This window comes from Amblyomma mixtum, chromosome 3 (assembly GCF_055824585.1).
Source record: "Amblyomma mixtum isolate Tamu chromosome 3, ASM5582458v1, whole genome shotgun sequence".
Classification (NCBI taxonomy): domain Eukaryota; kingdom Metazoa; phylum Arthropoda; class Arachnida; order Ixodida; family Ixodidae; genus Amblyomma; species Amblyomma mixtum.
The window spans coordinates 86,651,245-86,673,510 of record NC_143014.1 but is presented as its reverse complement, the minus strand read 5'-3'; the positions used below and the strand labels follow the sequence as shown (position 1 = coordinate 86,673,510).

At 47.1% G+C, this 22,266-nt stretch overlaps 2 protein-coding genes across 13 annotated transcripts in view; one reads left to right on the top strand and one right to left on the bottom strand.

Moving 5' to 3' along the window:
- LOC149350833 (thiamine-triphosphatase-like) overlaps positions 1 to 22,266 on the top strand; it is a 663,235-nt gene that overhangs the window by 160,012 nt on the left and 480,957 nt on the right. For 4 of the 7 annotated variants that reach the window (XM_089580006.1, XM_089580003.1, XM_089580012.1 and 1 more), the window contains exon 2: positions 11,442 to 11,527. The exons of the other annotated variants lie outside the window; for them this stretch is intronic. The gene's annotated coding sequence lies outside the window, so the exon portion shown is untranslated. The remainder of the gene's footprint in view (positions 1 to 11,441; positions 11,528 to 22,266) is intronic. 7 annotated transcript variants of the gene reach the window in all.
- The window catches only part of zfh2 (Zn finger homeodomain 2), a 339,472-nt gene that overhangs the window by 205,514 nt on the left and 111,692 nt on the right, over positions 1 to 22,266 (bottom strand). The window lies entirely within an intron of this gene.

Here is a 22,266-nt window from a genome sequence, read left to right as displayed (position 1 = left end):
TGAGGCTTACGGCGCCAAAGCGTGCATGGTCATAGGTGTCCTGGCGCCGCAGGGAGGGGTTCAAGGCACTGTAGACACCAGTTCTTTTCGTTTGCAAAGAAATGAAAGAAATAACTGCAAAGTTCTAGTCAGCCGCTGCTGCGTGGGCTGCACGTCAGAAAAATCTGCCCAGCGCTTCTCCAATGCAAGCACAGAAAAAGAGTTCTGGCCGGTTTAATTAGAGGGACGTCTCGTTGCTGCCCTGTTCATTTAAATCGGGCCCCTGGGAGAAAAAGGACGAGGCAAAGGAGGAGGCGAGCGACACAAGTCGAACATAAAACAAATGCGGGCAGCACGTGCGCGGCGGCAGGGAAACAAAGAGCGAGCGAGTGCGTAATTACGACGGCGAAATAAGACGGCTACGCCATTTCATCGCAGATACTCACCAATATCGTTCGTTCAGACACGAAGGCGCGACGGTTCCTTCCATTTAATTCGAATGAAAGCGCGCTACGGAGAAAACGGCACGCAGGCGCGCGCGCGAAAAGAACAAGAAAACTCTCGGCGTTTTCCTCGGAAAAGCTTTCGCAGTGTTTACGAGACAGCGACGGCTAATTCCTGCCGGCTAGGCGGCTCCTTCCGCCGCTGCTGCAGAAGGGCGGTGGTCTTTTGTCTCTCTGCTTCTTCCTTTCGCGGAGGGAAGAGAATAATAACAAGCGCGCCAGGAATTAAAGCACGAAAACTAATTTTGCACCCGAGTGCCTTTCACCAATGCCGTCGGATCGCTCCTCGGTTTCCAACTAGAGCCTCTTCGGAGTGCTCTTTTTTTTTTCCCCTTCCCCCTGGCCATCCTTGCACATCCTCTCTTAATTAATTCCAGGCAAAGTGTGAGGACAAAGGGGGGCGGTGCTTTCCTAACGAGTTCCCTGGCGCCGCTCGTCCAATGAAAAGTCAGCTCATTAGTCTCCCCCCTCCTTTTTCCGCCACCCCCGCACGCGCGCGCGCGCGATAAAAGCGGACGAAAGAAAATCATCGCCTGACAAAATGGCCGCCCCATTTCTATCTAAACGGAGCGCGCTGCAAAATGGGAGAAGTAAAAGTATGAAAGTCCGGCGAGCGAAGCCAGTCCACCGCGGCAGCGTGGCGCGCACTACGCAACATTCTTGGGCCGCATTATTTTAATAACAGCGCGAAGGCAGGGAAAAGAAAAGAGACAGGCACAAAGCGTGGATATATCATTAGCGCTGGCCTCTCCCCCCCCCCCCCCCCCTCCCCACCCCCCACCCTATTCTGGTTCCTCCTCCCGGGCGTCATTTATAATCAGAAGCGATCTCTGCAAACGACAATGAAGGCCTCATTTGGCGAGGCGCTGTATTTGGAAGACAACGGCTGAGCCAACACGCCGCGGCCCGAGCACCGAGCCGCTTCGTCCTAATGGGCCAATTACAAATTACCCTCCATCTCCCTGCGCCACACAAATGTCCCCCTCGTTACGAGACGTCGAAAGAGCACACGGGCTGCCATCACCGAGATGGAGAAAAATAAAGGAAACCTCGGCGATGAAGCGTCCAAATCCGGCCGCCGAGACGGCAGATCGCGAGACGTGATCTCCCTGCAGTGAAGCCGGCCGCTTCTTCCTGCCGCCGCCGCAATGGCGCAGCAGCAGCAGCCACCTTCTGTCGACCGCGCGCGCGACACCGGGACTATGGGGACTCTTCCTCCGCGACCCGGACCGCGCCCTCCGCAGTCCCGCGCCATTCGAACGCAGCGACGCCTTCCGACTGCGTGCTGCCACTCACGACAGCAGCTTGTTGAAACTTTGGCTCATATTCACGTTTCCTGCAGGCAATCACCTCCTCTTTAGGCTTCAGTTCTCCTTCACTGGCCTATGCCAGCCCGTGTCTATTTATTTGAACATTCCATCAACTTTATAGGAGTGGCGTGTACAGACGAAGTTCACTAAGCACGTAACCGCCCGGTATCTCAGTTCCTACGGCGTTCGATTGCTGAGCACGAGTTCGCGGGTTCGATCCCCGCCACGGCTGCGCTGTTTAGATGAAAACGAAATTCAAAAGCCCAAGTACTAAGATTTCAGTGCACGTTAAAGGTCAACCCAGGTCGTCGAAATTAATCTGGAGCCTACCGCTGAGGCGTACGTTTAAAGGCGCACACAGTTGCTTTGGCAAGTATGTATACATCAATGAATCAATCACGCACGTGATGTATAATGATCTCAAGCAGAAGGAAGAAGCTATTACTAGTCTTGATACAGCCATAATCAAAACAAATGAAAATCCGAAAGAAATGCGCTGCTTACTAACTCGGAAAAGACCACTGCTCGAGTTAATATCATCCTCTGGATGGGTATCTGGATAGGTATCTGGATAGGTATCTGGATAGGTATCTGGATAGGTATCTGGATAGGTATCTGGATAGGTATCTGGATAGGTATCTGGATAGGAGCCGTCCAGCTAAATGCGCCTGCGTTCTCCAAACCGTTCGCATCTAAAGTGATAGTATCACTTTATTATAAAAGGCTTATTCGGGAGCATCCGGCTCGTATCCTGGAGGTGCTGGGTTCGATCCCCAGTGCCGCCGGGTACCCACCGGTTTTCCAATGGGTATAAGATATTCCCCAGCCTGGTGCTCGGCTTTTCTGGGGTGCTTGGGAAAAGGCTCTTGGACATTTTTCGCGGGTCAGTTATCTTAGCAAGCTTCCACATAGTGTGTTAGGTCGGACAGCCAATGCATTGTGGCGCTTCTACACCAGAAATCCGTTTTTGAGCTCTTCAGTGCATTGCTCTTGCTACTGTGCGCAGTTTCGAAGTGTACTACGGGTCATGACGACTGCCGAGATCAGTTGCCGAAATGTATGTATGAACGATATGTTCACGTGAAATCAGGGCAAGTGGCCTTGTCAAGTAACATCTCAGAAACAAAACGACCGCAGCAGACGCTTACGATTGAAATTACGGACCTAATGAAACGCCTGGAAGAGGCAGAGGAAATAACGGGGCAAGTCTTATTTATAATTTAGAACTGAAAATAACACGTGAACTAATGGACAACTTTGAAGCGAAATTGTCTGGTTGTGTGCGTCCAGATGAAGATTATTGTTCTCGATGGGATAATCCGGTATTCCTTCAAATCCTAGATAAGGATTCTAAGATAGCTCAACAAGCTGAACAATAGGTTTCAAGTATACAGCGCGAAACGATCATGTTGACACTATCTGCTCATAAAGTAACTCGCGTGCATATAATGGGCATAGGTTCATTACTGTTGTGTTATGTTGGGTTCACTGTCACATAGGCAGCTAAGGCCATCATGCGCCAAGCACAATACGTTCCTTACTAACGAGAGCCAACGGGCCTCAGCGAAGTATATAACATGAAAGTGTTTTTTTTTTCTACTAAGCGATTAATGCTGAAATGAAGTATCACTGCTGTTACATGTTACACGTCCAGCAAGATTACGTTAACAAGCCATGCCAAAGGACGAAACTGCCGATTCAAACAACGCTACAGAAAACTTGTTGCTCACGGCAAACGCTATGCCTATGATACCAGTAAAAACGGGTTGCGTCAAATAGGACCAGACAGAAACAGAGGTAATGCAGTTAACGGGACACTGAGGACACACTGAAGTTAGCCTCTATGAATAGATTACAGTACTCTAGTCACAACGGAACTACTTCCACTGAAAACGGAGCTTTTCTGGAGTAAAAAACGCTAAAAACAAAATATAGGCGTCGTCATCATCGGCCGATTTCGCAAATAAGCTTGCAGCGTCGACGAATTTTTAACCACGGATCCGAGAGGCCAAGCTACACCGCAGCTCACTTCGAAACGGTCAGCACGGAGTCTTTTTCCGTGTAGATGTCACGAGTTTAAACCGAATGGTGGGAAAATTTTGAAGATCAATTTTACCAGCAATGAATGCGTCTTTCGCTGCCGGACAAGCAACAACATAACAAGAAAGAGCCATAGACTTTATTTTTACCGAGGAGAAAAGCTGCACAGCTTTTTCCTCAGCGCCCCTTTAAACAATCTCCGCGCTACCATCGCTCTGCTAGCGCGCTGGCTTCCCCGGGAAGATAGGGCAAACCGAGTGATGCGGCACTCGCTGAATACAAGTCAAACCGATATCATTTTGAGCTTACATTCTCAGCTGTATGACTCGGAATTATGAGATATGTACCATGATCAATTATTCTAATACCGCAGTTGTGGTAACAGAGACATGGTTCAATAGCAAAGCATGAAATGAAGAACTGTTCCAGTTCGTGAAAAATGCAAAAATTATCGCTGCGACAACGCATGCAAAGAAGGTGGTAGTGGTCTAGCTACTGGCAGTGAATAAAAAATCGATAGTTACGCTGTTCCCATGACAACATGCTTGAAAACAGCAGGGTGCTGCTTGAATGCAATGTTTAAGAAAGTGATTGTGACTGGTTTAGTTTGGTTTATTGGGGTTTAACGTCCCAAGGCGACTTAGGCTATGAGGGACGCCGTAGTGAAGGGCTCCGGAAGTTCCGACCACCTGGGGTTCTTTAACGTGCACTGACATCGCACAGTACACGGGCCTCTAGAATTTCGCCTTCATCGAAATTCAGCCGCCGAGGTCGGGATCGAACCCACGTCTTTCGGGCCAGCAGCCGAGCGCCGTAACCACTAAGCCACCGCAGCGGGGACTGTGTCATCGGCCGCCTTGTGTTTTCTGTAGTTTCTATTGCGAACTTTACGATGCACTTTATCAGGCGACTGTCTGTACCGCGCTCCGGTAAGCCATTTGCTCTTCTAGGCACTTTCAACTTCCCGAGCATTGTCTGGCAAATGTTCTGCTCGTATAAGTCTCTTAGTTCCGGTGAATCCGATGCTTTATTTGCATTTGCTGTGACTTTGGTTGAAGACAACTTGTACAGCTTTCTAGACGTGTTGGGAACGCTGCAGCATCGCTCTTTAACTTCGTTTTCTCATCAGACGTAGACATTTTGTTCTTAGTAAGCTTTCTCCCCAGCATTACTGGCCCTGGCGCAATTCACGTCACGCACTCATTTCCACTATCAAACCCATGTAACTGCTTCAAAACAAAACAAAAAAAGCAAAGCTGGCTTTCACGAAACCCACATGACCATGCTCCGTTTCAATCGAATACTTGTCTGGCTATCTCGAACGGTCAGGGTAAGAAAGCTAGGACACGTAAAAATATCAAATGTGAACATATCCCAGTCACGTGAGTTCTCTAACGCGAGCACTGCTTGTTACAGTGCATACATGTATGTACATCGTTTTGCCACCGCTAGCAAAGGCTTCACTGAGCAACTCACATGTCCGTAACTGCCACATGCTGCTGAACAGCCTATACGAGGTCTGTTAGAAAAGTATCCGACTTTATTATTTTTTGCGAACACCTGATGGATATGAGACAAGCGCGCTTGCATCAGGCGACCTTGAGCCTTCATGCGCATGCATGAATTTTTTCCCGCCTGCCGATAGCGTCAGTCGCTGGGAAGCAGCGTTTGAGTGAGGCAGTGTGCAGTGCTCTCGTCGGTTTTTTATTGCAAGGAAAATGGCGGAGTGAAAGGAGCAGCGGTACTGCAACAAATTTTGCCATAAACTTGGCGACAGCCGAGTGGAAACCATTCGAAATATTCAGACGGCTTTCGGTGAAGATGCTATGAGCAGCACACAGTTTAAGCAGTGTTACAATTGTTTTAAAGATGGCCACACATCGGTGGAGAACGAGCCACGCTCCAATCGGCCATCAACATGCCAAAATGACCAGGTCATTGCCGAACTGAACGCTATGGTGATGCGGGACTGTCGCGTGACGATCCGAGAAATTGAGGAAGAGGTGGACATGAGCAATTTCTCTGCACATTCCATTATCACCGAAGATTTGGCCATGGAGAGAGCTGCGGCGAAATTCGTGCCGAAGCTGCTCACGGTGGAGCAAAAGCAGCTTCGTGTTGAAGCTGCTTCAACACGAAGCTTCATCAACATCATAATCACTAGTGACGAGTCTTGGGTGTACAGGTACGACCCGGAAACCAGATCCCAGTCGTCAGAGTGGAAGCATTCCACGTCACCAAGACTTAAGAAGGCCCGCCAATTGCGCAGCAATGTGAAAGTGATGCTGACTGCTATCTTTGACACCCTCTGTGTGGCAGACCACGAGTACGCACTCTACAGGGTCAAACAATGACCAAAGAGTACTACAGGGATGTCCTCCGTTGCCTACGTGATGCTGTGCGGCGCAAGAACCCGGAGCTGAGATCAACAGGAAATTGGCGCACCCATCGCGCCAATGCTCCTGCACATTCCTCGCACTCGAATCAGATTTTTTGGTGAAAAACCAGACTCCTTTAGTTCAACAGACTCCTTACTGTCCTGATATGGCCCCTGCGATTTCTGGCTGGTTCCCAAAATCAAAAGGCCATTGAAAGGAGCGCGATTTCAGACAAGGAAGAACATTATGGCTGCAACGACAGCTGAGCTAAACTCCATTCCGAAAAGGGCCTTTTCGGAATACTTCCCACAATGGCAGCACCGCTGGGAGAAGTGTGTGGAGTCCCAAGTAGACTACTTTAAAGATGACTAGGTTTGCAACGCTCCAGTTATGCAAGTTTTTTTTCAACGGCCAAAGGTCGGATACTTTTCTAACAGACCTCGTATTACTTCCGGTACTCTTCCCTCAACCGAACTAAAATGAGATAATCTTTTTCTTATTCAGCCGTACCCACTTAATACGCTAAAAATAACTCCAAGCAGCTTCAGATTCTTATACGGGGCACTCAGGCTTACACGGCGTCGCTGCTGAAAACACAGAGCTACTCTCTTCCTGAGCCACGGCACGCCTCCCTGCTCAGTGACGTAGTGCATGTTCATTAAGGCCCTCTCTCATCAAACAGTCTCCAACGTGTTATATAATTTGATAATTCGATTTCTGATGCATGGATACCCTTATACTCACTTCAAAAGCTCGTCTTCATGTGGCATAAATGGCATCACTAGCAAAATATTTAACACACACACCGTTCAAAAGTAATCGATTATTTTAGGATTCACTTTATCACCCAGCATGTAAGCTTTCTGAGCGGCTGGCGGATAGCAAGGTAGTTCCTGTTCACAATTCTGGCGTATCATAGAGTATGGCAACTTACGACCCTTCTCGTTCATATCTGATCCAACCAAAATATATTTTTACTTACCTTGTTACAATTCTTTATACTAACTGCTTTCGCATACCCTCACATCACGGCTGTCAGAGATCATTTTATTGTCTCAACAAAGCTTTTTCTATTTACTAAAGGTCTACAGTCGTCAGCAAAAGTTTACGGGATGACTGTTCTCGGAAGCAAATTTAGTATAGCGCTGTCTTACATCGTAACGAAGTCGCGTGGTACTGCCACCAGAGGGCGAAGCATGCGCGTCCCCTCATGCATACAGGCATTTCAGGCTTTCGCATTGGCTGGTGAAGACATATTTTCATGCAGCCAGGGCATCTGAGGCCAAAGAGCGCACAACACAAGGAAACTCGCCGACTCAGGTAAATAAAATGTGCTGGGTATGATGTTTTTATACAGCAATAAAACAGACGGCGTACAGGGCCTAAAAATTCATTCGCGGTGTAAAATCCGATGTGGAAAAATCGCTGAAAGGCTACGTGTATAACCTTTGAAAGCTCAAGATGCCTTAGTGGCAGTCCTTGCCTGGGCAAGGGCAGCGTGGCACCTGTAATAGCTGACTAAGAAATAAATCTCAGCCATCTTCTCGAAAATGAGGAAGAGGCTGCGGTCCATGTCGGACGATCTACTTTAGAGGGAACTTCAAAATTCTTTTCAAAGGAAACATCTGATGGTCACCGAGAAAGAAGGGCGGGTGGATGTGTAAATGATTTACGTACAGCTCTGGAAAGTGGCATCAAATATCTGGTTCTTGCCTCCGACACCAGATGAAAACAAGGATAACAGTAAGGCGGTCACCGCATCTCGATCAATTCGGTGCCGGAGTGTGGCTGAGACGATATGAATGCGTTGTATATGTGTATCCTATCCTCAGCCTGCGCAAACCTACTTCTTTAAATCTCAGTATGTGTCTTCTGATTCTCAGATTTATTGCGCGTGCTCTGTTTTCGGTTGACTAGTTGCATTCCTCTTGCCAGTGCCGTCGAATAATGTCCCTAATGTGTGGCCTGAGGTCCTGGTATGGTATTTTCTCGATGTCTGTAGTATTCCAGAGAGCAGCTGACACAGCGAGTCGATTAGCCGCCCGATTCCAGGTATGCTGCGACGGCCTGGCACCCAGCGCAATGTAATTCTAAGCTTTGACTTGTGAGCAGACACGAGGTTGTTTAAGAGGCAATTCGTCAGTTGGTTTTCAAGCCATTCCCAGAGGATAGGGCGGTTTCTGTGTAAATCACAGATGACCGTATTTTCTTTTCTGGTTTATGGGGTTTAACGTCCCAAAGCGACTAAGGCTATGAGAGACGCCGTAGTGGAGGGCTCTGGAAATTTCGACCACCTGGGGTTCTTTAACGTGCACTCACATCGCACAGTACACGGGCCTCTAGAATTTCTCCTCCAAAGAAATGCAACCGCCGAGGCCGGGATCGAGCCCACGTCTTTCGGGTCAGCAGCTGAGCACAATAACCACTGAGCCACCGCGGAGGCGAGACTAGCGAAGACTTGGAGGCGTCAGAGTAAAACTGATCGCAGCTGTACTTTGCCTAAAGGGACATGAAGTGCTGCTGTATAGCAACCGGTGGCCCGTGTTTTCCTACCTCAAGGAACTACATGTTACAACAGCCTGTATTTCCCAAAGAACAATCACGCCTTTTGCGGAGGTCGCGTGAAGACTGGAAGCTGGAATGTTCAGATTTTCAGTATGCGTTGCTACTCTGAAGAAATATGGTGGTGTTATCGACGGTTTTCTCGAAAACAGTTGTGTGCTTGTGTCAAGCAGAAGCTGACGGCATGGGTGCTACAGTTGGGATAGTACCACAGTGGAGCAAGTTATGCCTGCGAACTCTCTTCTTCGTTACAGTGACCATCAGTCCGCCTCAACATAGAAGCTAGCGGTTGGGCTAGTTCGAAAAGCAACAATGGCGAGAAGAAGTCCACGGTGGTAAAGTGGGTCAAGCATCTTTAGAGGAGACCTTGATGCCGATTCGTGTACTATCCAGTCATAGCCAATGCGCGACAGAACTACCCCATTCAGAAGTCTTTAGAGGCAGTCGCGGTCCGTACCCCATGACTGATGGGACAGGATTTTTAGCAGCTGGATTGCTGTCATACATTTTAGTCGCAGCTGTTTGAAGTGTGTGCGATGAAGGAAAGATTTTTGTGAACTAAAAGACCAAGGAATTTGTGATCTTTAGAACGGTAATGCTCTGAACGTTCAGTGTGATGTTGGGGTCAGGACTAATGCCACGTTGCTTAGAAAAGAGAGCGCAGACATCCTTCTAAAGTTAAATTTAGACCCATTGTTATTAGCCCCAGTTAGAGGGCTTGTTGACACCTGCTCTGCAAATATGAATTGCCCTGTAAGGGAGTAGAAAGATAGTAAGCAGTCCTCCAGCGCACTCGCTTTTAGGGACAGGGTATGCTGTCCAAGTTCAGAGCGTAGATTTCAATCGCTAAATATACGGAATACCTACTGTTGGCAACGTAAGCATATCCCTATACCAAAGCATAGTAGCATGAAGCAGACAGAAATTGAAGGAAGGGCTTGAACGTGGCACCGGAGGTTTTGAGATTGGCAAATAGAGGAAATTAAAACCACCGTTAAAATCTTCGTAACTGCAAGTGCTTGGCTTGTTTTGAAAAAGGAATCGTTTCCGTTTCTAACCGCAACTATTCCGTATTTTTAGTTATGGAAATTACTCGAACGTATGGGCCCCTATTAGGGTGTGCGCTAGTGGACGGCTTACTCCTTTTTTTTCTATTTTAGGGTAATTTGCGTTTAACGCGCAGTTGGATCTGCTGTTCACAGATGGCCAAATTGCAGGACTTGAAGCTTACCTGGACATCATCAACCGATACAGATTAGGAAATAGGAAATAGCTTTAGACAGCACACTCTTTAGAAAACTCATTTTACCTATGAAAACTGTGCATCTGAGTACCCCTCCTTGCGGGACACCATTCTCCCGCTGAAGTGCTTTGACAAAGTGTTTCCAACATGAACCTTAAAGGTGCGGTCGGAGGGGTAGCTTTCTATGGTATTCAGCCTTTTCCCGGAAACTCCAAGGGAACGCAAATCACGGGGGATACCATAACGACATGTTGTACCATATGCCCTCTCCAGGTCAAAGAACACACAGACGATGCTGTCTTCGATCAAAAGCATCCCGGACATGTGACTCAAATGCAACAAGCCGGTCAGTTGTTGAGCGGCCAGAACTAAATATGGCTTGCCATTGGTCAAGAAGGCCATTGAGCTCAAGATAATGCACAATACTGCAATTTATTGTTTTTTTTTTAAGAGCTTGCACAAGCAACTAGTTAGGGTGATTTGCCTGTAGCTGCCTGCAAGGGTGGCTGCCTTCCCTAGTTTCAAAATCGGAACAATAACCGCCTCTTTCTGTGCTTTGGGCCGGCGCCCAGAGGACCATATCGTGCTAAAGAGAAAGAACAGTTTCGGGAGTGTCCTCATGCATGTTGGTGTTTAAGCCCGCCATAGGTAATTTTGTCGGGGCCAGCTGCTGAATTACCCCATCTCCCTATACCACCTTCAATTCCTGCAAGGTAAAGCGGCTATTGCATCTCATTTTACCGCGTGGTCACCATGACCGGACGCCGCCAGGACCTCCGGCGCACTGCGTAAACATAAGATCTTGAGGAGAGAAGCGAAATGTTCCTCTGGCCCTCAGGGAATGTGATATTTTCCGTTAATTTAAGCTGCATGATTTTCTTCTCATTTTCGAACGTTTGGCAAGTTCTTGAGTAGACAGCGTGTCGCCCGTGACAGTAGGGGCTTTCTGTGTGAGTGTCACAACTGTTTTCGGGAGGATTGAGGGGTGGGGAGGCTGCTCGTGCGCACCACACTTTGAAAAAGCGAGTTACCCGCGACAGGCAGTCGATTTGTGCCCATACCTTTGGCACTTGGAACATTTGCATGGGTTCGGGACACGCAGTCTCCCCTTACAAAGGATGAATTTGGCGTCGCCAAAGGAGAGTTTTTTTTTTTTTTTGCTCTGTAATTTTTCCCGGTTAATTTTTCTAGCGTATTAGCAATGAGGAAGACCGACATTGAAGCTATTGGAGCATTGTCATTCAGTGAATGTACAATTTGGAAATATGGGAAGTGGTCAGAGTCAGTGCGAGTATTATCTAGAGGTACTTTTGTGCAAAATCTTTTCGGGTACCGACCAGATTTGTTTAAAGACGATTTATCCGGACAGCGTGTGAATTTTGACGATTCCTAGTGAGTCACCTGTGATTAACTGTCTTACGCACAGGAAGGTCCCGGATCACCCCGCCTGGTAGACAGACAGGGAGCCCGCAGGTCGCTGCATGACCACGGCACCGACAGCCAGTGTTCATGGTCTGTACCCTCTACCAAACAATCTTTCGTCCCGGTGCGGATGACAGCTTCGGTATGGCGGCTAAGGGTCCCTTGAGACTCAAGATGCCCTTGCGGGGATTTCGCCTGGCCAAATGCTTGACTTCTCTGTGGTGAAATGCTCGGAAAAGCTAGCTTTTTGGCTTCACTGCGCCAAAATATATTTTTTTTCTCCACCCACATCCCGTAAACTTTTGCTGTAGACCTAGTGCTTAATCAACGGTTTGTAACCGATTTTATTTTTCGTCGTGTTGAAACACGCTCGATAAAAGAGGTCATTTATTTACTGATTCCTAAACTGAGCCGACTAAACCATGACTACAGTTGTGCTTCACTGAATTCTGTTCGGGATAATAGTAATCAGTAATAGTAATCAGCTTGTCTCTAATAACAAACATGACTGACTCACGCAACCACTGCACTCAGGTGTCCTGCAGGCATCGATTCAAGAACCTTTATTACTTTTTACCTATATTAATGGCTTCCGGCTAACGCAGAGCTAAGGATGATATGCTCCAGGCTGACTTTGGTAACATACTTCTTGCGTACCAAGTGTGGGATATGTAACTAAATGCTTGAAGATATAAATCGAAGCTTGTCTCTCATTAACCATTATCGTTCCCGCGCTACTGAATCTGCTACACATCTTAAATATCTTTGTGTTCATATTTTTTGTAGCCTCTCCTGGAAACAATATGTTATTACATTGCCGGAAAATCCAAATCTAACAGCATGTTTGGATCATGGGCCAGGACATTTAGTTCGCACTTTTTTTTATTAGTCACACCATAGTATTAGTGTGTTTGGATACATTTGTTGGAACTTTATCTTGACACTAAAAAAAACAAACTTCCATGACCTGTCGGGGAAGAAAGTCTCCAGGCGAGCCAACAACCACCGAAACGGATGGATTGGTTCTGAGCCAGTGGACTGAAGCGATCTTTGTTTAGCTGAAAGCTCAATTCGCTTGCTCTAACTTGCGCTAAGTAAATCAGACGTTCGTTGGGACGCATCGCACCTACACTCCCGTATCGCCATTCACGCGGCCTGGAGAGTTTTGTTCCCGATAGCGCAACTCATATTCGTCCCGTACTCGACTGTGTATCATCAGTATGGGGCGTATCTAGCATTCATCAGTAGGCCTACTAGAATCGTCCCATTCGCTACATTCGACCAAATTTAGCTGCAAAGCTAGCGTCGCCATGAAGTCGGTCCTTAACCTTGCTCAAATTTGTTATCGCAAAGTAGCTCATATCTGTCTGTTTCTCAAAAGCTATACTGTCCTTCGTGAGCATCGCATTAAATCGCCACCATTCATATCATACGGAATTGACCAAAGACGAAAAACAGACACCCCTCGCTGCAAAACTGGCATACTTTGATGCACTACTTGCAGGGATATCCCTGGAATGAAATATTCAAAAACAGGCAGCGAGCTTTAAAGGCCTCCAGACTAATTTGCTTAACTGCATCTCATTGCTTTCTCCATTCCTTTTCGTTTTGCTTATTTGTATATTTCGTTGCAACCAACCAACAATTTCCTTAAATTTGATATGCCCATTTCCTTTGGGATGTACATAACGCGGGAAAAAAAATCAATAAAATTCACCACGGAGGAGTTCGGCCCTAAGAACGTGCGGCATAAGCTTTCAGTTGTTTGAGAAATCATGCACCTAAACGCAGATCCTGCAGGGAGTCTTTTACAATGCATTCTTCAATGCACCTGTTTTCTTTTTTTTTTTTTAAGACGCACCTAGCGCTTGTGCACCAGCGACCGATGGGTATAGGAAACAATCTCAACACTGGCGTGCTATCCTTTAGCGCACGTTACATTCAAATTCGCCATAGCCTACGCAGCAAACGTGAAGTGTGATCCCTCCTAACCGGTGAACGAGTTTCCAGTTGCACAGAAATCTGTAAGCTTGCACTTGCCTACTCAACCGTCTTCCCTTTTTTTCTTAATTAGCTGTAGTCTCGCAACCGGAAAAAGCGGCAGCGCAAGGATCAGGCGGCTCGTATACGAAGCGCGCTAATAGAGCTACGTTTATGTAAAAGGCGGCTCCCTGCATAGTACAGCACTCGGCGGGCAACTAAAACAAGAAGAGTTTGGCGCCGGGCAATTCCTGCACCACACAGGCGTATACCATTCATGACTAGTGGCGAACAGACCACACGGATAGGCTTCCTGTTCACCACTGGGCCACGCCTTCGCCACAGGCAGGCAGCACGGGAGCGCAGGGCGTCGTGACACGCAGCGCGACAAAGCTGAGTGGGACAGACCGACCGGAATTCGCCCCGGCGGCGCTCGGGAGTGCTAGAGGAAGCGCACACGACGGAGCGTTTCCACGGCGCATGCAATTTCCATGCCGGATACATATCGACGGAGGTTACTCGATGTAGGCGAAGAAAAAGAGAATCACAAAAAAGTGTCCCATTTCGCCGAGCGCTGCGCATTAAGAGTTTACAAGCCTGGCTGACGCGGATCAACACAGACGCCCCGGCATCCAGCAAGTATAAATCTTGTCTCCGGGCTTTTTACATAATCGTTTACGCAGTCTGGGCTTTCCGCAATAAAGTCTCCACCCCGTGGCGAGGGCATATTAAGAGCACTGCTGCAGCCAGCGCCACGGGAAATAAAGAAAGAAGCACGGAGTGCATTCTGACGCGCAGAAACTTGAAACATTTTCCACACACTTGCTCAGCGAGCATTCATAACTCAGCGCGTTTTGTTTGTTTAATCGTTCGCCTGGTCTGCCACTTTTCTTCCTCTCCTGGCATACCACACCAAAAAGGTGACACATTTGTTGAAGTGCAAACCAAAAGAATTCCTGCGGATAAAAAGGACCGCTTGAAGGAGTTGGCGCGCGTTCTGAGATATTTCGAAGGAATTCGCGTGTTCGAGGAAGAATCCATCACAAGTCCAGGTAACATTAAAATGCACGCTGACGATGGCAGTGCTCGCGTGTAGTCCACCCGAGAGGTGAATACCTCACAGAGTATAAGTTTTTCAGGAGCTAAGCACGTGCAGCTAGGTAGCCGAAACACGTAGGCTGGACATCTAAATGTCAGGAAACGAAAGCCAAATGAAAAATAGAAATAACGCTGGCAGAATCTTACAATCAAAGCTATAGACAAATAGCTCGCATTAACGGACATCCGGAATGCTCTTGCACGGCCACGTCGGCCAAGAGCCAGAAACGTTCTCCGCCTCTTACTTGTTCATACAAGCCGTCTCCCGTGTCGCGCTGCGACATGATTTGTCAGTAGAGCTAAGCAAGGCTAGGATTTACTAGCAATTTAAACAGAATAAAAACAGTCTTTTATTCGAATCATTTCAATACAGCTCGAAAGGCTCGTGATGCATTGGCCTATTAGTGCTAACTGCTGTACCAAAATCTAAATGCATGGTGCGCCAGCTATAGCCTGCAGTACAGCCTAGCTTTACCTTCTAGTCCACACATTACCGACCTCATGCCGTATAAGCTTCAGCGCGCCACAGTAAATAACTGGTTCGGAAACAATCGTTACGTTTTCATCCCTGTCCACACGTGCGTCTTTTTACCTTTTGCACCACCCATTCGGTAAGTCTGTCTAGCAGATATAACGGTGTACAGAGTTGTGTGCAGTAGCAAAAGAGGACGCAGTCCTTAAAAAGCCCACTGGTGTTACGCAAACAGTCGTGGATCGATAAAAAATAAGAAAGCGAGAAGCTTTCGGGGAAGAAGTTCTGGAATCACCGATCAGTCTCAAACTTTTCAATATAAGTAACTCATAATAACTTCACAAATGCCAAGGAACCCGCGTGTAGCGAACAATCCCGGTCTTCCAGTCGCAAATAACTTTCTCGTCGATTGGCCGATTTAGCTTATTGCCCGATCTATATTCAAGCAACGCATATAGTATGCAGCCAACGCCGGGCTAAATCGTGAACAGGCGCGATTCCGAGATTCCTGGCGGTGAATTAAGAGGCGAGTACACGTGTGTCTCGCCCTCGCGGGCCAACAAGAAAAACGAAAATAACACCGTGGGGCTGAGGGAGACGGGCCGAGGTGCGCGCCCGTTGACACTTGATGCGTCGCTGCGACCGCCTTGGCGCGTTTTCCCATGAGCGTTTCTAATGAATATGCCGCCTCGGCTGTCGCAACCTCGAGCGTGCGTGCGCGCGCGCGCGCGCGCACGGACATGTACACGCCCGGTTCCCAGATTTAAAATTCAAAAGTCACTCAGGCTTGGATAAGCCTTGGTAATTGGTTCCCTGTGTCTGCAACACGACATTCATATTCAGCGGAGAGGGTGACGCATGTCATCCGTGTCTGTTACCAGGGCCCCCAAACTCAAAGTGTTTGGCAAAACCAAAAGACGACGCGAAGAAGGAACGAGCAAGAATAAAACAAAATGAGCGCCGTAACAACGAGGAAAGCGCATTTTTTGCGTGTTTTCATCGTACATGTGCAGGGAGCATGCGCGCATGTGGCCGAGACGGCTGGCGCGCCGCATGTGCCCGGGACAGCGCACGACGCGCCACCTACAGCTCGAAGCATGCAGCCACGGACACTCTGGTATCCCAGCCAAAAGCGACCAGAAGCGCACGCGTACATTTCACCGCGACCTCTGTGCGGACCCGCACTCGTTTCCTGCACTTGGGCGCATGGGTCGGCTTGGGCGTATCTGCTCGCTATTCGGGTTGCATCCTCAGATACAAATTTCAGCTTAGTCACAACAATGCAGCCTTCCAGCTTTGCTCAGATGATTCAGACGTATCTCTATATAAAGAGCAACCGTAGAGGTGTCTCAGCGTTGTCATGGCAACGCCGTGGACAGTCTCGTCGCTGCAGCTGCGCGTCCAAGGCAACGTCGCCCGCGTTGCGGAGTTTCGGGACGCGGTGCAGCCGACGACCGATACCATCTGTCGAATACACTGCAGACGCTGCGGCTAATCGACGAAAAGAAACAAAACAAAAACGATTGCTCTCCTTAGCGCAACGTACTGTCCCTGGAATAACATTTGCAATTTAATCAAAAAGAGCCAAAAGGCAAGTTCTGACAGTACAATGGCCGTGACTATGCATCAGAAATTTAAGTTTTGCAAGTTAAACGCTAAAGAGCCAGCTGTTTCTAACGCTTCCAACATCCATAAATTCAGATAAAATCGACGCAGGCGAAAGTAATTAGTCAAGAAAGCACGTGTTCCTTGCCGCACGGCGCTGCTTAAGCTATGTGTCATTAATAGTCACGTCACATGCTATGTTAAGTGCGCAGAAGACGAGGAGCAAGTGGCAACCAGTCATCGTGCGTAATGTATGATGCCGAGGCATTCGTAATGGAAGGGAACCAGGATACTGCTCATAGAAATGCACAATGTGAGTCGCAGGGAATGCAAATACCAATACATCTATTACAAATCTTGATCTCGTAACTATTAATAACGCCACCTTTCTCTGCAAGCAAAGGACAGTAACATATAGTCCATCTTATTTGCGAGTTAAGGCGTGAGGTCTGTATCATGGTGATTTCCCTGTTGAGTTGGTTGTCAAAAATGATTAACGGCTTATTTTTTTCCCCTGCGAGTGTATCTGTAACAGGAACAGTGAGCCACCACCTATTGTTCCCGTTCCGCATACTAGTTGGGGAAGCGTGCAGGAGTTAAATGTGTTTTCTCCTTGTCTGTGCCGATAGTTTCTCTGGATTAGCTTCTTTGTCTTTCAATGATTCTTCATTCCCTAACCGAAAATTCCATCAATTATAGCTAAAAATCCCTACTTCAAGCCATTTTTTCCTGCAGCAGCTTGAAATCTCGGTCAATTTGGCAAAAGTGAGAAAATTTCGGTTCTTGAAATTCCCTGAAACTGAAAAAGTTCACTTTTCGCCAAAATTTACTCAAGTTTTCCTAAACAGGAAAAAAAATCCCTAAGAGGAACATCACTGTCGTTTTCCAATGCAGAATGCACCCAGCGGGAGACTACCAAACACCCAGAAATGTCCCTTTATGTCTCCGTCCATAGTTAAACGTTTACTTACGAATGTTGAAAAATGAAGCACACAATCGAATTATTTCTTTTTGCTCCATTCCCCGTAAAATATTGTCACTATATTATAACAAACTTAAGAAAAACAATAGGATTTCAAAAGCACAATTTTAGTACGGAATCCGCATTAAAGTAATAGTAACAATAATTAAAATATTGTGCATGGTTTATTACGTCACCGTAGATTCCAAGGCGGCTCATTACAGTAACTATAGAATGAGAGCTGCATGGCAGAGATGAAAAGAACTTCAAGTAAAAATGGCAGTTAAAAATAGAGCGCCAGTTTGTTCGGGGGTCGTCGATGTTCGAAACATCGGCGTGTGAAAGTGCCACTGCGCGAAATTATTTTTCTTCTTTGCTATTCCTGTTATTATACACCAGTGTTGCCCATTTTATAATAAAAGAACTGGAAAAAGAAGTGCCCTTGGTGACTTGGACAACTTCTTTAACACAGCGGTAGACGGATCCTACGATTGCATGCTGTTGCCAAATTGACCGTATGCCACATAGGCTACAACGGCAACCACTTTGTAATGAGAACATTTAGAGATATGGTGTTGATTACTTGCACCCTACAGAGCTTCAACTGCTCCTGGCGCAATTTGCGCACTACTTTCCTTGCTTCGGAACTACGGAATGCGACCAAAAAAATGTGCACGTGGTTTGAGAGCAGGTGCCTTGTACTTGGTAAGAAACAGGCGAGGGCAGGGAAATGAGGGGCTGACATACATATGAAGGAAGCCAACAGCCGCCGAAACTTCGGGAAGCACGAGGCAATGTTTTTGCTTTAGTTTGTGCTGATAATCAATGGAAATTTGGAGTACAGTCAATTTTTACTTTAAATACAATTGTTTAGAAAGTAGAAAAAAACAACAACACACCGCCGGTGGGATCCGGACCCACGTCCTCCGTATGGCACATACGGTGTTCTATCCACTGAGGTACGGCGGTGGCTGTCCAACCTTCTACTTTCGAGTATTTGTGTTGCATCTAACCAGACCTTGAGAGTGTTCACCAGCGCCGCCCTCGTCTGTAGCGGCGGACGTAGCAAGTCCTGTAACACATCAAGTTCCACGTCGGAACGTGATCGAACGGTGAGGGCGGCAGCATTGCGAGAACGTTCTTATGATAACCTATGGTATCAAGACTGCCAGAACCGAGCTATTGAGAAGACAAGGGTTGGGAAATGGGGGATTACACACCTTATTTCTCAATGATCAACTACAATTTAATGAAAACGACGACATTCCCTTCTGCTTCCATTGGTTTCGGTGGCAGTTTGCATGCATCCTCGGCAGGTATACGACACAGGAACTTTGAGCCAGGTAACAAAAGGTTTCAATTACGGGTAACGCAGCAGGGTAACGCGGCGATAGGTAAATCAGGTACCGAATGGTGCTTTCAAAAGCTGCTTAAGCCGCATAAAGATTAGCTATTTTTTTATTTTTTTCACAATTGAGTACAGTCCTCCAATTCACGGCGCGCACATGCTAGACCGTTTTCAAGTTGCCATTAGTCTGTCGGAAAAGCAACCGCCAACATTGAAGTGGGTGTAAGAAGATGAGGACGACTGAACACTGCCGCAATTCATCGTTATCGCTGGTGCCTAAGGCGCGAGTCTCATGCTGAACCTGCTGCCTCCGGCTGGCTGTTCTGTCCTACTGTGCCCTGACTGCTGCCTGTGCTGGTCGCCGTGACCTGCCAATAAATCCACTCTTCATGAATTTTATATTTGAAAATAGTTAAAAATCTTTGTTTTTGAGCCCTTGCCGTTCTAGGTGTCACAAGACAGTACGGCGCACTACTACACATCTCAGCTTCGAATGATCCCATTATAAAGAGAGACTTTTTCTTTGCAAAAAAAAAGACAGCAAAGAGCAACCACAAAAAAAAACTTGAAATGCGCAACCTCGATCCCAGAAACAATAGAACAAGAGAACAAACACAATGTGCAGAACGCCTACACTACAGGGCAGCTGCAATAAATCATTAAATTATAATGCAGGTCAGTGCAAACAACGCTTGGAAAGACAGTGAGAAAGTGCTTTACTGCCTGCCCTTTCGGCCTAATTATGCTGTGTCGCAACATTATCAGAGGAACAAACGTGGAGAAGTGATTTAGCAGTAGGAATGAATTATCCTTATAGTAACGTGACTACTATGCATGGGAAATGCCAATGGAGCAAAAATGGATAAGGTAGAATCAGGCGTAAAGGCGTCTAACAAACGTGGAGAAGTGCTTTAGCAGTAGGAATGAATTATCCTTATAGTAACGTGACTACTATGCATGGGAAATGCCAAGGGAGCAAAAATGGATAAGGTAGAATCTGGCGTAAAGGCGTCTGCAACGTTTTGTTTCTACAGCTGCTGTAGGGCGCACTTAGTAAGTTATTGGTAAAAATTGCATTACAGGACAATGAGGACAGCACGATCATATTACTGTTCTCAGCAAAAAATAGATTCTCTAGCTCATTCTGGATACGTTAATGCTTTTCCAGCAGCAAAATACGCATCCACGGCTGAGAAAATTGAATATAAAAATGTGTCCGCCACCCGATTCAAACTCGTGGCGTCTAGACCAAAAACTGGTTGCCGCCTCATACCCAGCAATTCTGGACAAAAGTATTTATCAACGGGAACGAGTTTATGAACGCAATTTTTTCTTACATTGTAAGATTTCACTATAAAAATCACATATCCGGAGATCTCCCGTCGGCAGGCTTGCATTTTTTTTTCTGCTATTAATCTTTTTGCTATCGTCAAAAGCGTTCTCCATTGGTTTTCTATGGCAGTGTTAACTGCTCGATGCGAGCGATGGAAAAACTTAAAACGAAAGATACTGCTACACATCGGAAGAATGGACCATTACCTTCAATATTTCCATAGCAGTACCTTATCATTTTCTAATATTTAAATTCTTTTTCCGAAAATGTTGGACATACTTTCGAAGTGAATGACAATGTAGCATAGACAGGGATCCGCGCCAAAAAAATTCGGTGTCAACGCATGCAGCTTACTTACGAAATCGACCGGTAATGGCGACATCTGTATATTGGTGTTTGGTCTATTCTACCTTATATAAGCTCCGTGTTTGGTGCGAGTGGTCGCTTTGTCATTACGATGCTGCAGTTTCAATACAGACCATAGAGTGGCCTTTAAAATGTTCATGCTCATGACACATAAAAGTTTTCATTGCACTCTCTCTCGGAACTTGTCTAAGGATAAGTGCCCAGAGAGAAAGGGAAGATTGTTGTCATAGGAAAGATTTTCCTTAGTGGGAATTAGATTGATGATAAACAAGCCTTGTGCTTTATAACACAGTAAATATGCGTGCATGTAGCATATGTCCACAAATGCAAATTGGTGGTGGTGCCTTCTGCATTCTGACCGATGTGTGGTGGCAAAATTCTTGTCTGTAGGAAGATTTTGCTCAGTGCTGATAACTGCACAGCCTTGGCGAGGAGTGAAAAGATTCAGCGCTGTCACCGCCCTCGGTCGCCACTGAGCGGCACGAAAGCAGTGTCCAGTGCAGACCTGCGTAGGGATTCTCAACAACGGCCAACCAGAACAGCTCAAACTCTCTTCACAAGCTTGAATCTGTCGACCTGGGCCGTCGCACTCACCACCACATCTCATGGTCCACGCCACTGCGACGAAGCACGTATCAACTGGCGCACTACAGGCCTCTCGGAGGTTCCGTTGAAAATTGTGAGTGTACAGGAAAATGGAGTAGACAGCGAAGAGACGGGACTGTGCACCGAAAAATTTGCAACTTAATATTGGTTTCGTTTGGTTTATGGGGTTTAACGTCCCAAAGCGACTCAGGCTATGAGGGACGCCGTAGTGGAGGGCTCCGGAAATTTTGACCACCTGGGGTTCTTTAACGTGCACTGACATCGCACAGTACACGGGCCTCTAGAATTTCGCCTCCATCGAAATGCGACCGCCGCGACCGGGATCGAACCCGCGTCTTTCAGGTCAGAAGCCGAGCGCCATAACCACAGAGTTACCGCGGCGGCGCAGCTTAATATTGTGACAGGCAACTCGCGAGGGCACGGTGTCTGAACAAGCCATGCATGCCACTTCGGAAAGAAAATTTTACGTACCAGTTCTTACATTGAGTGCTGTATTAGCACAGTTTGTCCGAGCAGATAGTTATTTTCCATATTTTGTCGTTGTTGGCGGTTAAAGGAGGGGGATTGGGGGCGTCTTGTGTGAAAAGCCACTTTAACGCGACAGCGTTAAGGAGTTCGCGTCGCAGAAGATCCCGCGTCGTCGTCGGCGTCGTTGACCGTGAGCGAAAAATCCACAAAAAAATACCCTGAGAAGCAGCCTAGGAGGCAGATGGGCCACCTAGGTCACGTGACCTTGTGACGTCATCCCAACTTGCCCACCGGACTGTGAGCAAACTGCGTACTGCGGCAGACGGAAGTTAAATTAAGGATTCATTCCGAGAAGTTGATCGGGAAGAGCAGTCTGGGTCGCACCTTGGCAACACCCTTGGCAGCCACCCCCTTGGGAGCACCTGCCATCGCAGGGTAGTGGCGCATCGCTTAACCACTGCACCGCTGCGCCAGGAGTGGCATGAGGACCCCCCGTTACCTATGAATGTTAGGTAGAGAATGACCAATTTTGTTTCAAGTTCCTTCACTACATTCCAGCCACTCCATGTCTAAAAAGCAACCATCAACTGAA